The sequence below is a fragment of the Typopeltis vanoorti genome, chromosome 17, assembly GCF_054136105.1.
Source record: "Typopeltis vanoorti isolate ZY-2024b chromosome 17, IOZ_Tvanoo_1.0, whole genome shotgun sequence".
Taxonomy (NCBI): domain Eukaryota; kingdom Metazoa; phylum Arthropoda; class Arachnida; order Uropygi; family Thelyphonidae; genus Typopeltis; species Typopeltis vanoorti.
In genome coordinates, this window is record NC_143565.1 from 77,643,537 (window position 1) to 77,656,568 (window position 13,032).

The window sequence follows — 13,032 nt, forward strand, 5'->3', positions numbered from 1 at the left end:
ATCGAGATGCAAATTTTCAGGTCACGGGAGGGTTTAAATGTTTGGAACTTTGTAATATTCGTTAATTTCTGAAGTATATACTACAGACCTAATATTCATTTGAAATAACTATTTAAGAACTATTTATGCTGGCAAAAGAATTTTCTAGCAAGAAATCGCTAACGAGTGCTTGCGATCGATGACAAAATGCATTTCCAAAGCTATGACAAAAACGTGTTTCCAATTCAACTGTCACTTTGGACAGGAACTGTGGGAAAAAACAGCCACAGTGCGAATATATATTAATGAATGGACAGAAACCTAAAGCAGGAGTCTTACATTTTCAGGTTATTTACAGCAATTTCGTTCTTTCAGCCCTTGTGTTTCTGTGAATGTATGGTTATTGTTGTGTCGGAAAAAGGACCGATTCACTTTTAATGAGTCATCCTATTTCCGACCCAACATAAGGTAACGTTAAAAACCATGGATATGGACATGCTTATGCCTGCAGAAGAAAATGTGCATCTTGGTAATTCAGAACCATGTCTAACCATTTTTCTAGTAGATATTAAGTGAATTTTGAGAAACCCATAACTTAAATAGATAATGTTTGTGGATTAGTTAACAAAGGAAAATTTTGTATAAATGCTGAAAGATGTATTGAGCCATGTCAAAAACAGTTTGGAGCTGCGGTGACCAATCGGCCGCCACTATGTGCATGACATAGTAACCAAGAGAAGGCGCTCATTGACTATATAGGTTTCGGCACGTAATTCAAATATCTTATTTTCTGTTCCTGGTTCCGGAATTTTTTTTGATATAGTTACTTTGTTAAAGTTTTATTAATTCTTGTTCGTTATACTAACCTGTTATTTTGTATTTACTAACGTTTAACCTGCTGGTAGCGCTACGAGATCATTGTCTACGGACAAATTCCTTTTACAGATTCAGAGACCAAATATGAGTCTAGTGATCCTCGTCCTCCCCAGGACCCGGACTTTAATAGTGGAGATTCCAGGATTGGAAGACCCCAGAATACTGACCAAAGTTCTTAAGGAGACCACAGGAGTGCAGAATACCTTCTCCTACGGAGGGGGAGGATTTCTGTTCGTAGTGAAGAATGTGACGACGAGGGATAAATTGCAAGAGGGCTTCTAAGTCCAAGGGAAGCAGGTGACCCCCACCATGGTCGAATCCCAGGTGCAAATTAAAATCAGCTGCTTCCCCATGGAATATCTAGAAGCTGGAGACTGCGTGCTCATTCAAACATTTAATAAGTGAGCAACATTAAGAAGAGTGTCTCCCAGGAAGACCCCACCTGGTTCTCTGGTGAAGTCACTTTCACCATGTACATGCGACAGCCTGTGCCAAATCTTGTTACCATCGGCATGTTGCTTGTAATGGTGAACTATCCTGGAGTGCAAAGACAGTGTCTGCGATGCGGCTCGGTGGAATATCTAGGTAGTGACTGTCCCCGAGCCAAGTGTTTCAACTGCGTTGGGGTCATCTCCAACCAGTGCCCACACCCCTGCCGAAAGTGCGCAAGCGCTGAACATACCATAACATCATGCTCTGTGCACATTTGCAGAGAGGGCAGGGGCGCCGATAGAACCCTTGAATCTGCAGCCTGCAAAAGATGCCGTTGAATTTCCAGTATTACCCACCACCACAGGGGAGAAAACATTTTCCCAGACCATCCTAGGGAAAAGAAAGCGTCCCACTGCAACAATATCAGCAGAAGAGACCGTTTCCCCAGCTACAACATCTGAGGAATCAGTCCCCCTTCGGCCACTTCCGACATTCCATTACTACCGTCGGAAGTAGAACGACATAGCCGAGGGTACAGATGACGCTATGGATAGCACAACAGCTATCCCCTCAACAACATCGGAGGAAGCGTCGCCTGTGGATGCTTCACAAGTCCTCTGCAGTAGAGTTGATCACAGAAAAGGGGAGCAACATATTTTACCCCCACAAGACCTCCCTAAGAAAAGAAAAGAGGTGGTTTCTCCAAAATTGAAGAAACATCACAGAAGTCGCCCCAAGGGAGGTTTGGACTCTACAACAGAGTCCCAGATGGAGGTAGAAACCTCCTCTTCCCGTAGGGAGAGAGTCAACTCTAGGATTCAGAAACTTACTGGCTCCCAGCTCAATTTGTACAACTACAAAATAAGGGACAACAAAATCAGTTTTAAGATCTTTAACACCCAGCACGAGTTCGAGGTTCTCTCAAACTCGCGTACAAAACTGGAAGCCGATCTGCAGGACATTCTACCTCCCCCGCAGATCGAAGGCCTCACAAGGTACGTACGTAAACTATGTATTAAAGACTTAGGCTGGGTTTAAATTACTTAGAACATCGTAATGTCGCCACCCCCTTCTGTGTTGCCTCCCTCAACATCAGAGGGCTCTATTCACCAGGTAAACAGGTGTGGAATATCATGCCAGCACATAACATCTGGCTCTTATTCCTACAAGAAACATTTCAAGATATGCAGGAACTGAGCCATAAGTACTCCGTACAATCATTTTGGAGCTTTGGCACAAGTCACAGTGCTGGGGTACTTATGCTAGCCCCTCCTCGGAGCTTTCCATAACATCCAGAGGGATACACAAGGGAGAGTCCTTGCCATCGACTGGAAGTACCAGAGCTATACCACCAGGTACATTAACATCTATGCCCCGGCAGACCGACCATCTAGGCCTGCATTCTTCCAGTTGCTACACAATTACTTATATGGCGCCCATCATGTCATCCTGATGGGTGACTTCAACTGTGTGGTGGACCCGGCCTATAAAGTAGGGGGAAATCCCAACACAGGTACTGCTAGCTACCAGGACTTGGAAATTCACCTTGGGAATCTCCAGTTGACAGATCTGGAGGCCTCACAATCACTGTTGGGATTACTTGGACAGGCCAAGGCATTGGCCTGTCCAAGTAATCGACTGCCTCTATTTGTCACCTCCCTCGTCTCCAGAGCCGAGACATTAAGACACGTTCCAATCAACTATTCCATCTCGGACCATAAGTTAGTCGTGCTCAGGTATCATCCCTTAGAAGCTGTAAATGTTGGTCTGGGGCCCTGGAAGTTAGACTTCCCGTCCCTGTTCTCGGCCAAGCTTAAATCAACTGTGCTCTGCCTGGAGCACCGCTGGCTGGGACTGGGACGCCTGGGCACGACTCAAGAATAACAAAGAAAACATGAAAAAATGGGGCCAGGAACCCTGCCTTCCTGAGAAGAGCTTGGCTCTGATCTCTACAAGGATGAGCTGGTTCATGGCCAGCCAAGGCTTTCCATGTCACAATGCCATCTGTGACATTAATCTCGACATTAAATTGGAGAAACAAAAGGTGGATGAAAAGAACATTAAGATCCGTCTCCACCTCTGCTCAGAAGACAGGCAATTGGCTGCATTCTATAACAGGCTATAGATCAACTTCCGGCAGGAGCAAACCATCAGTGAAGGCAGGTGTAACCACACCACAACACTTATCACGAACGCCTTCTGGGGGTACTACAGTCAACTCTACCAGGACAACAGTACCCCCAAGATTATTCTTGTTGGAATGTTGACCCCTTCCCTGTGCACCATTCACAGCAGCCTTCAAACAGTGCCGTACTAAGAAATCGCCTTGGCCAGATGGATTAAGCACAGAACTACCGAGAAGCCTGGGATCATATCCTCCCCATTCTTGTGGCAGTATTTAACATCTTTCTCACCACCGGAAAGAAGCTACAAGAATTTATGGAATGCCATACAGTCTTCATCCCGAAGACCAACAGGGACCCTTCTATCATCAAGAAGGGTGTCGAACACTGATTATAAGATCCTCGCCCGTGTTCTCAACAACAGACAAAATCAGGATGAGGAATATCATCAGAAGTACACAAGTGTATGGTGTTCCTGGTCGATCGATGGAGTTCAACCTCATTCTCAGAGAAGTGCACCGTCTGGTTAACATCAACTGTTCTATGGCGTTGTTGACTATTGATCTCAACCGAGCGTTCGACAGTGTCCAGCATTCCTCTTTAAGATCTTGGAGAAAGTCTGGATCAGCAGCAGACTCAACATCACAGGAGGCTAAAACACCTCTACCCACCTCCTCAATGGAGACCTATCTGACCCATTACCATCCAGAAAGGGGTAAAACAAGCGTGTCCTCTCAGTCTGCTGCTCTTTGCTCTAGCCCTTGAACCGTTCCTGCAGGCTGTCAACAACTCATGCGGTTAGGAATTCCACTTCCTCTCACCCCCGGATGATACCAAGGTAATCTCCTATGCAGATGACGTGGGCACTCTTAAGGACAGACTCCATATTAAACTTCTATAACATCCTAGAGAAGTTTATAGTGTCAGGGATAACATCAAACCCTGACAAAACCAAGTTATATGGAGTCTGGGACCTGAATAACATCCCTGCAGGTCTTGTCGCTACTGCCGACCCTCTCAAAATCTTGGGGGATCCCGTTTGAAGAACAGCCTGTGCTCAACGAAGAACATCGACATCACCATCGAGAAACTCAAGGACTAGAAAAATGGACAGCTTTCACTCTCCAGGTCCACTGTCATCAAGACCATCATATGCCCTGCACTTCAGCAGGTCCTGAATATTACTAATGTCAGGAAGGATCAGGAAATCCGGCTCTACAGGAAGCCCCTGAAGTTCTTCTGGGGAAATCTACGCCACGACCACGCAGTTGATAGAAAGATCCTTCAACTTCCAGAGAAGCGGGGGTTTTCGCCTCCCCTCATTTAACATCAGATACCTAAGTAATACCGCTTTCCATCTAAACAGGGAACTGCAGACCACACATCGCTGCAGCTATCCTGTGCAGTATTTCTTAGGTTTCAAGCTTCCCAGTCCACCAGGGAACCAAGGCATTGTTCCAGGACTACAGACTGAGCCAACGTGTGCAACAAGTCTGCTCGTCGGGTGTGAACATTGCTGCAATCCAGAAATGGTACGACCATTTCTTCAATATCCTTCGTACCGATGTTCTGGATCTGGGGATCAACAACGAGATTCTCTCCAAAGATAGAGGCTACCCGTCCAGAAAGGACTCAGCATGGAGGATTGCGTACGGACACCTTCCAGTCCACATCTGGCGGTTCCACAACACTTGGAACCCTTGACTTCTGCAGGAGTCTGGACACCATTGAGCACACCTACCGGTGTCCTATTTCCATCTACATCTGGAAGATGGCTAAGCGTCGAACTCTGCATTCCCCTCCTAGTGCAGTTTTCCCCCAGCCAACAAGTAGAAGTTAATGGTATTTTTAATTAATGAGCTCAAATACCACATCTGGAAGGTAAGAAAGAAATTTTCTAATCCTCCCAATCTATTGGATCTCTCTCGGATCGTTCTTTACATGTTCTACGGTTCCTTAAGGAGGTTTTTTTTACATCTCAAAAGGGAGGCTCTGGGTGACACCAGATTTAAAATCTGGTAGTGTTCACCTCCAATCCTGTGTAATGTCAGACAACATTAAAGTTCTGCCTGCTGCTGCTTTAAGATCTCCATCTGCAGCAGCAGCTCCATTCCTAGTCATTTCCTTGGCCTCTGCTCCCCCTGAGGTCTGTTTTGTTCCCTGCCCTCCCACAGGGGTAGTTCAGAGGAAAAACCCAGGCAGCGCAGGCCTACTCGAGGTGGGCTGCCCTGAAAGGGTGGGTCACCTGGGCACCGGCTACCTCTGGTCTTTTCGATCTTGAGCCAGGAGCTTCGGGGTGAAAAGTTATGATAGCGTGGAGCTAGCAAGATGTTATATGAGCTGAGGCCTACATTTCCTTTTTCCTACTCCCACCTCCCCTTCCCATCCTATTCCCTCCTTTTTTCCATCCCCTCCCCTTCTTTCTCTTCTGGGGTACTCTGACCCCACCTCTTTTCAGTAGGCGAATGATGAGATCCCTCACTTTCACCCCGATAGCTGTGAAGCTTGCCGCCGTACCCAGCAACATTCTCCTGTTGCTTTGCGTGCCGTCCGTTGCCACAACTGAGGAATGCGGCCAGAGTTCTAGAAAAGAGCCGTTGGTTAGTCATGCCAATGACTAAATCAGCGAAGAGGCGATCCTTTTGAAAAGAATCAAAGTATGTTGCAGACACAATAAGAAATATACTGTGAGGAAAGCCGGATGTCTAATTAAGGAAGTCCCAACAACGGGAAGTTGCAAGCTTTCGTATTATAATTGAATAATAACCAAAGAGGGTAAAAGGAACCAAAGGGTTAAGGAGCTCCATATAGTCAACTTCCATTTTGTATCTAAAAATCTGTTTTCTTTTGGACATTTCTGTCCACGTCCAAAGAGCAAGTGACACCCTAAGCTGAGAACCAAGATTTCGATCTGTTTATGTTGGGAGAAACATTTATCATTGTGTTAAATTTAAATATTAACTGAATTTTGGGGAGGATAAAGCCTGAGCATAAGAGAATATTGTCCCATGTGAATTTTACAAGACTGAGTACGTCTGATATGCTCCATATCAGGATTGTAGAATGTATCTGTTATTAATGGGAACTGAGAAACTAAGAATTAACTGAGACTGAACGTAGTTACACTAAGAAGAGTATGAGATTGCTAGAATAAGATTTCAGAGTAAACCTTTTGGATATATTAACTTAAAGGGGCTTCAGGCTCTTTAGAATTTCTAACTAAAGTGTATATATTTGTCTAAATAAATGCATTTCTTTAATTCAAACCTCACGAGTGTCATTGTTCTGAGAATTAAATTACCACTTTTTAAATTTCGGACCATGCATAATAGGGGAATCCATTATGCAACTAAGAAAGGGTGACCGACTGCAAACCACTTTATCCCTATGTTGTTTTTCAGTAATTTTAAATTGTCAGAATTCAGTTGCCAGCTGGCGCAGTCGACTTAAAAGAATATAAATTTGTCGGCAACGGAATACCGGAGAATAAGTAAATAATATAACTAATAATAACAGGGCAAGTGCGAAAGACAATTCAAATTATTTTGGAATATTTATTTGGATTCAGAAGTTTGTAGTTCCAAGAAGAGCCATTCTGGAGAGAAAGTTGATCTAAATTATTAGAATTTTTCTACACTACATACAAGTTATTGTAAACCATTTAAATCTCCATTTATTTTTTAAAAATTTCTATTTGATTTTTCATTCAAAAAAGAAAGAATTCTCTAAAGGATGACGCCATCTCTACTCTGACTTAAAAAGTAGTAAATATTACATTAGAAAAATGTAATTTAAGATCTTAAACTTTTAGACAAATCAAAATATTCGGATAAGTTATGTATATAAAACAAAAAAGTGTAGTTGAGGGGACACCAGTGGTATAAGTAATTCATTTTAAAAATGCCAACATGAAAGAAGTATTTGGAGGGACAGCAATGAAAGGCTGCTGCCACCTATAGAGAACCTAACATCGTGTTTTCAATGACAGATTGGTGTCATCCTGGAAAATTCCAAGGATTACATACTCCTATCTCTAACCATCACCCAAAATTCCATACGCGAACAAAAACGACCTGACGTTAGTGACAAGTCCCAAGGAAATTTCCAACATTCCACACTCATGTCAATTCCTTTATCTTTTCATTAGTGATCCGACTGTTGGTTCTTTCCAGCATCGACTGGCTGAAACTTTCATAGTTTCAAGATAAGCATCTTCGCTTTTTATATAATAAAAGCGAAGAATTACCTAGCATTGATATTCACCCAAATAGAATTTTCGCTCAGAAAATTAGGCTGAGAATACTCTTGTTTGCTGGTAAATGCAATGATTAAAAAACGTTTGGATAATATAAATTGGTGGCTCCAGTAAAGTAGATTTACCGAAAGCTTGACTAGCTTGTCGCTTCTAAGTTAGACTTAGAATATGAAAATAAATAAGTATTAACTGAGTTATTAGCACGAGTGAGATACTTTCAGTATAAGGACTAGGTATATGTGCCAGAAACCTAGAGCCTTGGCTAAGGTCTTAATATATTGTGCTCCGATCAAGTACTTTCACTCGTTTACCCGCTTTGATGGGAATTTACAGATGCTGGTTTCTGTTAACTAAGGCAGGCAGTCGGGTGAATACTAGAAAGATTCACCACTTGAATATATCGAGGCAGGAGTTGATTCAAAAATGTTATTAAGTAGAGCAAGATGAACATAAGCATTTCTAGATGAGAACTCATCTCTTGGTTTAACTTTTCTATATATTTACTAATTTGGACTTTTGTACAGCTGACCTTCGTAATGGCGAAGTATGACTTTTTCCTTGCACCAATAAACTCAGTCAAAATAAATTCGGGACACTTCTTGGAATAGTTCCGTGTTTAATGATAGAAAATGACGCAATTATCACTTAAGAGACCAAGCCAAGAAGTGCCCCGAATGTCAAATTTTAGTACAGTACAGTTCAGGGTATAGTGTTATCCATCCTAGAAGCCTTAATATCCATAAAAGGAAACATTTAGCCATACTCAATGTTCTAGACTATATCACTAAGGGTCCAACTTAGAGGAATCACTATTGTACGTTTTATTTGCAAGTAAAATGAGAAGTCTCAATGCTAACAGCTACCACCATCTATCAAATTTAAAGAGGAGAAAGTTCAAAAATTACTTTTAACTACAGAACGTGTTTGCCAAAAAATATTTAAGTTCTAGATGAGAATAGAATGAAACCTAGTTTATGCTGGAAAGCAAAGTACAAAATTAAGGCTGCCTACTAACTTAAGCAGAGCATATTCCAGCTAGGTAATAATTCTCATGGTGGACAATATGTTCCTTCATCTATGAGTTAAAAGTAGATTTCTAGAAAGTGTTTAAATAGGAAAAATTAAGGTTATATATATCTTGAATTCTAGCTCAATTCACTCTTAACGTTTTAAGATAAGAGAATTTTCAGCAAGCCTTGAAGCATTTAAACAGTGCTGTATTATGTGCCCTAATATGTATACAGCTATACACCCTGTCCAAAAAGGGACCGAACTTTTCTAAAAGAGAAACTATGGCGCCACCGATTGTATTGGTTGCCAAAAGCGGCAACAATCATTGATGTACCAACTGTTTATGACATTTGTTTCATTAGAAGCCGACTTAGTGCCAAGAGTGACTGTTGACGAACGGTAGGAGAATGAGTTTAAAACAGCTGCGATTGACTCGAGTTAAACTTGATAAAAGTTTAACTGAAAAAAGGCTTCAAAAGGGTGATGAATGCTTATCCCATACTCAAATTTACGAGTGGTTTAACCACGTCACCGTCAATATGGTGAAAATTGATCACTTCTCTACACTTATCCGCACATTTTAATACAATATTGAATGGTATTACAATTTTAATATGCAGTTCGCATCCATGGTAACTAGGATGTATACGTCCTGGCGGGTAAGGTGGTTAAGCGATTTCAAAGTGGTCGTGAGATGCTCGAGGAAAACGAGCACTCAAGGACCTCATTAAAACTGTAAGGACTGAAACTTCCTCGAAACCATTACTGGTGACGAAACTTTTGAGTATGAGCCCGAAACAAAGCGCCAGAGTGGAGACCACCAGAAGAGGGGCATCCGAAAAAAGTCGCTTGGAGAAGCCAAAAGTAAAAACAATGCTGATTTGTTTCTACAATTCCAAGGGCATTGTCCACAAAGAATTAATTCTACCTGGCTAAACGGTCAATGGCGAGTTTCATCGAAGTTTTGAAGCGATTGATAACGAGAATTCGCATACGGCATGAATTGCGATGCAGGCAACTAGTCACTTTTGCATAATAATGCACCATCTCATCGTTCGAATATTGTGAGACGGTTTTTGCTCAAAAACTAAGTTTGTGTTGGATCACTCGCCGTATTCACCTGATTTATCACCCTGTGACTTCTCTTTCCGACTTCATTTGCCAATGAAAGGAAAGCGATTCACCATTGAAAACGTTCAAGAAGCAGTAACCACGACCTTCAGTATCCTCAAAACCGATAACTCATTTAATGAATTAATTGACTGAGTCAAGTCCCATATGTTGCATCGAAGCTGAGGGAGAGTATTGATTGAAATAATTTGACTTCGTTTTATTTTCTATCAAAGTTCGGTTTATTTTTGGTCAGAGGATGTATAATGATTGTATATTACAAGTTCTATCAAAATCCCAGCAATTTATGCTGCGCAACAGGAAACACATCTTCCCAATAAGAAAGATTGTTCACCAGGAATCTGTTCTATCGCCCCAGCTCTACATCCTTTGTATAGACAAAGGCCAAGGATATTTAGAAGCCAAATCCCTGAACATATGATGGTATAATACCCAGCACTATATTGCAAGATTAACTAATGTCTTGTGCAAAAAACTGAAAACCCGATTATGAGTCTGGAATGAGAACAAGACAATATGCAAGGAGGCGACCAAACAAACCGATTGCACTGAGCCGAAACAAATGCATCCAGTTCTAATACTGAGGGTACAGCATTTGCACCAATGGCAATAGATTCTGAAGCCCAATAAATGCAGCCTCGATGAAGTGTCAACAAGTCACTGGAGTTGTGATAAGATCCCACTTCACATAAAATCAGAGATGTACAACAGTCGTTAGACCAGTAGCAATGTATGAAGCAGAATGCTGGAAAAACAAGCAAATCTACCATGGAAGTGAGAATGCCAAGATCTGACACTGGGTTACCAGGCTTGACCGAATACCAAACAGACATATGCCAAATCCTCGGCATCTCACCATAACAGATGCCAGAGTCGCACCTAAAATGGTATGGGCACATGTTATGTAGCACTGAAGATTAGCAGAACTGCCATGAGGCTTAATATCGACGGCCAACGACCAAGAAGCCGACACATCGTGTATACCGACCGAGTTACGGAGTTTCAACCAAAACGGATGATGTTTTGGGCAATGATTTATGGTTTTAATGGATGGCTCAAGGACAGATCATACTGTCATAACAAGGTTTACATCAGGGCACAATCAAATATCCATGCTTGAAAAGGGTTTCGAAACTGCACCCTCTTGGTCGGGGAGGGAGTACGCTAACCGCTCTATCAACAATTAATGCCAACAGCACCCAGAGTTCCCAGGTGGAACCCTCCCAACTACTAACTGGTCTCAGGTTTCCTTAACCTCAGTGAGAAGACGAGAACTGGTGCTTTCAAACCGATCTGGCTGCTGACCAAACTGCTGTGACCAGGATTCAAACCCGGAGTTATTGCCACAATTGCCTAGGTCCAAAACAACCATGGCGTTCCTGATAAGTTTAGAATACAGCTACAGGAGCATGGACAGAGGTGCTTGGAAGAAACGACAAATGCCACACTTGCCAAATAAACCAGAAACATCCGGTACTGTTGCTGACACAGAACACTTTCAGCTATATTTTATGTTTCCCAAACAATCCATAATGAACAGTATGATCCTTGACAAGTCAGTAGGCTCTGCCAAACGTAGTTGCAATTATGTGCACTGGGTATTTGCTTGGTTTCTCAACTTTGAGACCCACCAGGATATCTCCCTCCATATATCTGCTGCTGCAAAATTAGTTATTGCTTATATCCATGGTCTTACTATACCAATCTTTTGGTGTTTATGTTCAACTTAAAAAATAGATTTGAACAGCTGAGATCAATGATCTGTTTGGAATTTTATATAATAATTTATAACTGGAGTTCTGACGAAATATTAAAATATTGTCAAAACTTGAAATTGGACTGAGCAGTGACAAAACATCTGATGTAGATGCAAGATTAGTTAAATTCTCTAAAAATAGAAGTGATGCTCAAATTTTATTATAACCAAAATCTTGTAGAAATTTATCCTAACGTAACCACCGCCCGAAGGATATTGTTACCAATTCCTCTTAGCGTATTAAGTGTGGAAAGGTTTTCCCAGCTTAAACTTGCTAAAAATTATTTGAACAGTAATGACCCAAGAAGGATTCATTGGTTTATTAACTATTGTCGATAGAGGCACATAGCTTAGTTTTATTGTGCGATATCCCCGTAGAGCAAACATTTAGCATGCGATTGTTTTGCATTAGTTTCTCTTGAAAAAGAAAATAGCAATTTGAGATTTGTTTTTAACACATCAGGGGCGATATTTAATTGTTTGCCTAAAGGCGCGATCTAAAACGTATCCAGTGAAATGCAATATTGCAAACACTCCAATGACTTTCATTCCCATTGAAAAGGCCCGGATGACTCTTCACTACATACATTCTAATAGCTGAGAAAATTATTAGAATACCGATTAGGTAATTATTAGCTAACGAAATGATTCATTGCAAATTCAAATCTTAGTACTCTGAGGTTTTCCGTGAAAAGAATCAGTACTGAAGCTTCATTAGAAGCTATGTTAATCGAAAATGGTTATATGGTACTCGTTTTCCCTTGAGTAATCCGATACATCGAAAACTGAAATTTCGATAGAAAGCGATCGACTTAGCAAATTCGATTGTTGCATATTACGATCCAGAATTAGTCGAGTAGTACAGTGTATCAACCACATTTAATTTTACGATATTTTAAACTTAACCGAAGAAAAGTAAAATGCGTCATGCATAGTAAACAAAGTACTTCAGCCTGAAATAGGTAAAAAATTTATTGCAAGACTAAACGGAAAATAGCTATTTGGAAATGTACCCGTTGCTAAGCGTCTCGATATAGATTAACAGCAGAAATATTGAAGCAGGGAAACCAAATGGCTAATGTCAGTTTACTGTGATATTTCACGCAAGAAAGCTCTTAATGCTTAATTTAGAACTAGTTAAGTACAAAAGATGCGAATGTCTAATTTTAAATTAAGGCTAATCCAGATCAGGAAATCTGAAGATTTAATTCTTGCTTAAAATTTAGCATAGTTTTTTGTTCGTCGCTTTTTCTATTATTAGAAGAATCGAGATGGATGGGTTAATCACCGACCTGAAGCTGTACGAGGAAGTACAAGCTTTTCGTAAAACCTTAAAAAACGTAGAGTAACCAAGTTGGCAATTTCATGTCCTGTTGCAAAACCTTTCCATAGAAGTCGGGACCACACATTACTTCAAACACCTGAAGGGGCAACCGATAAAGACGAGTTATGCTCCAAAAGCTGTGTTA